Below are 6,004 nucleotides of genomic sequence, written 5' to 3' on the forward strand. Positions count from 1 at the left end.
GAATTCTAATTTTCTATTTAAATTTTTTATAAATATATTTTACAAATCAAATATAATTTGATAATATTATTGTATATTTAATTAATAAATTATATTCGGTAAATAGTATAGAATTGTACACAACTCACTCGTATCAAAAGCCATTTGGTATTTAGAAAAAATAAAATAAAAAAACCTTGCGTAGCAGTAAGAGTACAGAAATTTTTTAAAAAAATTGAAAAAGGGAGAGACCAACTTTCCAAAAGTTAATTCTCTACGTCTGCACTTATAGCCAACAAGACAACACTAACATAGGCACAATGCACAGAAAATAAATAAATAAATAAATATAAATAAATATATATATATATATATAAAATAATCAAATCGACTTTCCAAAAGTTGGTTTGGTCCTAACACCAGCTCCCCACATGTATGCATATTTATTACATGAAAAGTAACAAAATCAACTTTCCAAAAGTCAGTTTAGACATGAACTTACCAAACTCATTCACGTACCAAACCATGCAACTCGTGCACTTACTTAACCCCTGCCCTGCATGCCATGTATCCTATTTAGTCGTTCATCTTACCCCCTCCCCCCACTTTCACCCTCCATTTCTCCTGCTTTCATTTCATTCTTCTTCCTTTATCCTCCAAACTCATTCACCACCTTCCAGTATTGCATGAACTTGTTGGAGATTTATTCTTAAAATTATTTTCTTGCAATGGTCAGTAACGACGGTGTCAACTAATTCACGGTTTAACTAATTATTAGTTTTTACTTTTATTTTATACATTAATTTCATTTCATACTGAGGTATTGAGGTATTATTATATTCTATAAGATAATTGTTTATGTAAATGAAAATATATTTGTTCCATATTATAGTGATTTGCTCAAAATATTTATTATTATGATGAAAATATCTTTAAGTTGCTGAATATACTCTATTTTTGAAAATTCACAATAGCGTCAAATTCGTCAGCTAATAAAGTTATGGTTTTATTACACATTGACGGTGAGATTATACATGGATCTACCGGTATTGAGTATAACACAAGGCAAACGAAGCCATTCGAGTTAGAAGGATGATGAAGTTAGAAAGTTTTAAACAAAATATATATGAAAGATTAGATATTGATTCAAATGAGTATATGTTAGAATTGACATTGAGATATCAGCAATAGGGGAGTGGTGGAAATTTTTTGTACGACGATGTCCCAATAAAAGATTATACAGATGTTCTAATTGCGTTAGACCTACAGAGTTCTTGTCCGAATGTTTATAAAATTGAGATTTTTATTAAACGCATTCCTTGAAGCAGCAGTATGGGTGGAGCTCCAACCATGCAAGGGGAAGCATTTCTCCATCCTCAACCATATAACGAATACGATAGTGCTGAGACAATTAGACTATTTGATCACCTTTCATAGGTGACAACGGCTTTAGATTTGAATGACATCTCAGGTACATCATTTCAGTTAAGAATTCTTATCAACAGAGTTTCGACATGAGGAGGCTACTTTGTAAGGATTTAATGTGGGAAACAATTATTATCATGAACCACAACCATCAATAGAGTATAGGCATGACCAAAGTTCAATTGGAGTTGTGTTTATAGTAGACTTCCAAACAGTTCCATCTATTGTCATGAATGAGAGGGGGTATACATAGGCCAACCAAATAATGCAACTTGATATGGACTGTGACCAAGAATTAGAGGAATAAGAGGATTTTGAAGAGGCAAACGCAGGGATAGATGAAGCCGGTGGACGGAATGATTATGGGGTTCAACATGAAGAAGTTTTCATGTCTCCTCATAACACACATGTGGGTCAGAGAAAGGCAAGCGACGTGGCACCATTAGCGTACATGGTTGATGTTGAAGCTAGTCATATCATAACTAAATTTGAAAGTTCCCTGTAGGGCACTTGATGGGATGGTGTCCCAAAATTTGTGAAGGGTATGATTTTCGACACGAAGGATATCGATCTTATCCACTTTGTGCACGTCCACCATGCACAAACACGCCACAACTTCAAGGTGGTGCAATCTATCCCAAAAACATGGGTGGTTAGGTGCAATACAGACAAGAGATGTGGTTGGAGGTTGCGTGCATGTCAACGTAGAAAGCATAGGCTCTTTGATATTACACAATACAGAGGACCACATACATGGGTTGCCCGCATGTTAACATAAAAAGCATAGGCTCTTTGATATTACACAATATAGAGGACCCCATACATGCATAAATAAGACTCTCTGGCGAGACCACCCGCTATTGAAGTCCAGCTTAGTTGCAAATGAAATCATTGAAATTATTTAGAGTGATGCTAGTGTTTCCATTGCAGCCACTACAAGAAAACTAGTTTTTAGTGACGGAAGTATTAGTGACGGTTTGAATTTTGTCATTAAAAGTGCCTTATTAGTGACAATTTTGAAAAACCTTCACTACTAGTTACAATATTAGTAATGGTTTTGACAATCGTAACTAATACAACACTTTTAGTGACGAATATCAAACCGTCACTAATACTTCTGTCACTAAAAACTAGTTTTCCCGTGCAAATCATCGTGGGAAACCACTTTTCGTGCGGGAACTATCCCAAAAAAATATTAACAATGATTTGTGGGGTATTGGTGACGATTTTAATGTGTCACTAAAAGGATCGACTATTAGTGACGGTTAATTAACCGTAATTAATACTCTATTATTAATGACAATTCTCTAAATCTTCACTAATAGTATGTTGTTAATGACGATTAATGGAAATCGTGATTTATGAAATTGTCACTAATAATTTTCTTTATTTAAAAAATATAAAAATAATTTATTTAACTATATTAGTTACGGTTCCAAATCTTCGTCGCTATTAGTCTATTATTAGTGACAGTTTCCTAAACCGTTACTAATAATTTTTTATTTAAAAAATTTAAAAATAATTTAGTTAACTATATTAGTGATGGTTTGAAAAATTCGTCACTAATAGTCTATTATTAGTAACTGTTTATGAAACCGTCACTAATAATTTTCGTTGTTTAAAAAATATAAAAAGAATTTATTTAACTATATTAGTGACGGTTTTCCTAGACTGTCACTAATAGTGTTTTTTATTTAAAAAATAAAAAATAATTTATTTAACTGTATTAGTGATGATTTAGAAAAACCATCACTAATAGTCTATTATTAGCAACGATTTTACAAAACTATCATGGTGTTTTTTATTTAAAAAATATAAAAATAATTTATTTAACTATATTAGTGACAATTTAGAAAAACCGTCACTAATACTCTGTTATTAGTGACGATTTAGAAAAACCGTCATTAATACTCTATTATTAGTGATGGTTTATGAAAACTGTCACTAATACTCTATTATTAGCGTTTTTTATTTTTATTTTTTTTTAAAAAAAATTCTTATTAAAAATTTAAAAATCAATTGTTTGGTTAAATGTGTAGAATATATTTTTAAAATTTTTTATTTATAGAGTTCAATATAATTACAAAAAAGATAACTTGCTTTCAATTTTTGAAAAATTATAGAAAATATATTTTGAAATCATTTATTTTAGAGTGTGGACTTGAATTTATGTATTAGAAAAACTTTACATATGGTCAATATAATTAAAATCCAAAATCTGAACTTCATCATCTCATTCACAATGTAAGAGTTAGAAATCTATTAAATAATTAAAAAATATTTTCTAAATTTTATAAATAAATTTGAAAATTTTGAAATAAAAACTATATATCGTTAACAACTAAAAAATGAAAAAATAAAATTATTTCCATAAACATAAAGTGTGAAAATTATTTATTGTTATTTATTTATCACATAAATTTTATAAAAATGCAAAATTATCTAGTTTATGTTTTTGTATGTTCTTCAAAAACTAAAATGAAAAACAATTCAAAATGGATCAAGAACTTTCGGGCAATTTTTCTAGCTTGAATTTAACTGGAAGAAGGTTGAATTCTTGTTTGTCCTACCAAGATCATTCAAAGCTGGAGTTTTCATTTGGTATTACAACTAGTAGAAGAGTCATATGTTGACTCGAGCAAATGTAATGAAGTATGTGCTTATGAAGACGAGTAATCCTAAGACTTCACCATCTGATCAAACAAGAATGCACAAGAAAGGTTGCAATGCCTTTGCATCGAGGAATCTTAGCAATCCTAATGAAAGACCTTCCAAGATCGAGGTAGAGTCAGTAAGTGAATGGAGCAATGAAGAGGAAGATTTCTCTCCGGATATGGAAGTTCAACCCAATACTACCAGGGTGACTCTAATGTGAAATCAAAAGTGGTACTAATGGTTCCACCAGAAAAGAGTCAAAGCAGTTGTCATGACCCAGTCACATCCAGGAGTACTCTAAAACTGTCACTAATATAAGACTACTAGTGACGGTCTTGTTGGGAGAAACAACAATACTCAAACTCCCTCTTTGTGTGAATCTGTAGGAAACTATAAAATGGAGCAATATATATGTGGAAAATATATACCCAAACACCACAAGTACAAGACACACGATTTTTACGTGTAAAACCTTCTCGATGTGAGAAGGAAAAGTCACGGGACTGTAGTCCACTCAAACAATTCCACTATCAATACTTACAAGAATACATGAGTCTTCTCTAGTCTCAACTAGATGTATACAATCAGAAAATATCTTCAAGAAATTGAATTCCTTGGCATAAATCAACTTCTACAAGAATTAAAGAAAGAACTCACCAAAACAAAGGCTACTATTCATAGGCTGAAAAAAATAATAAAAAATGCCCAGAATCCAATTTCCACCATTCACAAACAATATTCATGTGTCATAAACATCCCTATATATTTTCAACTCAATTGGACCACGAATACTTGTTGATCAGAGTAGTTGATCAAGATTGGACATATTTCTCTCTTTGTGGTAGCGAAAAAAAATCGAGGCTATTGTTCATGGGCTGAAAACCAATACCGAATGCTTAGACTCAAATCTCCACCATTCACAATGAATTTTCACGTGTCATGAACATCCTTGTAAATTTTCAGCTCAATCGAACGGCGAATGCTCGTTGATCGGAGCTATTGATTAAGATTGGACAACTTTCTCTCTCTGTGGTGGGGGAAAAACTGAGGCTTCTGTTCATGGGCTGAAAACCGACACCGAATACTCAGAATCCAATCTCCACCATTCATAATGAAGTTTCACGTGTCAAGGCTGCATTGCAGTAGTATTTTTTTGCAAGACTGGTCATTGGTACAACAAATTATAGGTTCGATTTTAAATGGTAGAGTATTAGTGATGGTTTAGAAAAACCATCACTCATAACGGTTTAGAAAAACAATCACTAATAACGGTGTAGGAAAACTATTACTACTTTTAAATGGTAGAGTATTAGTGATGGTTTATGAACAACTGTCACCAATATTCTGTTATTAGTGACGATTTTTAGAAACCGTCACTAATAGTCTGTTTTTAGTGATGTTTTTTTTAAACCATTACAAATAGTATTTTTTATTTTAAAAATATTAAAACTATTTATTTAACTATTAGTGATGCTTTTTAAAAGTATTAGTAACAGTTTTAAAGCTGTCACTAATACTTTAGCTGAGTAAAACCCTTGCATTTGTGCGGATCTCCCTTTTTTTCCAATCTCCTGCCTCAATCCCCACTCCTTTCCCTCCTCCCTCCTTTCCTCCTCCCTTCTTTCTTCTTTTTGGTCTGTGCACGTCCTCTCCAAGAATCCCCACCGCCGTCGTTGCTTGCGTGAGCTCCTCCTACCATTGTTGCCACTGCCGCTCACCTGAGGTCGTTCCACCTCCGTTGCCGTCACCGCTTCTTTTGTAAACTGTGGGTTCAGTGTGTGTCCGCATGTGTGTGTGTGTGTGTGTGTGTGTGTGTGTGTGTGTGTCTGCGTGGGTGTGTGAGTGTGTGTGGGTGTGAGTGTGTGTGTGTGTGTGCATGTGTGTGACTGTGTGTATTGAATACAGTAAGGAGGAAGATTGATGGTTTATGGTTGTGTAAGTTGCA

Source organism: Malania oleifera, chromosome 11, assembly GCF_029873635.1.
Source record: "Malania oleifera isolate guangnan ecotype guangnan chromosome 11, ASM2987363v1, whole genome shotgun sequence".
NCBI classification, from domain to species: Eukaryota; Viridiplantae; Streptophyta; class Magnoliopsida; order Santalales; family Ximeniaceae; genus Malania; species Malania oleifera.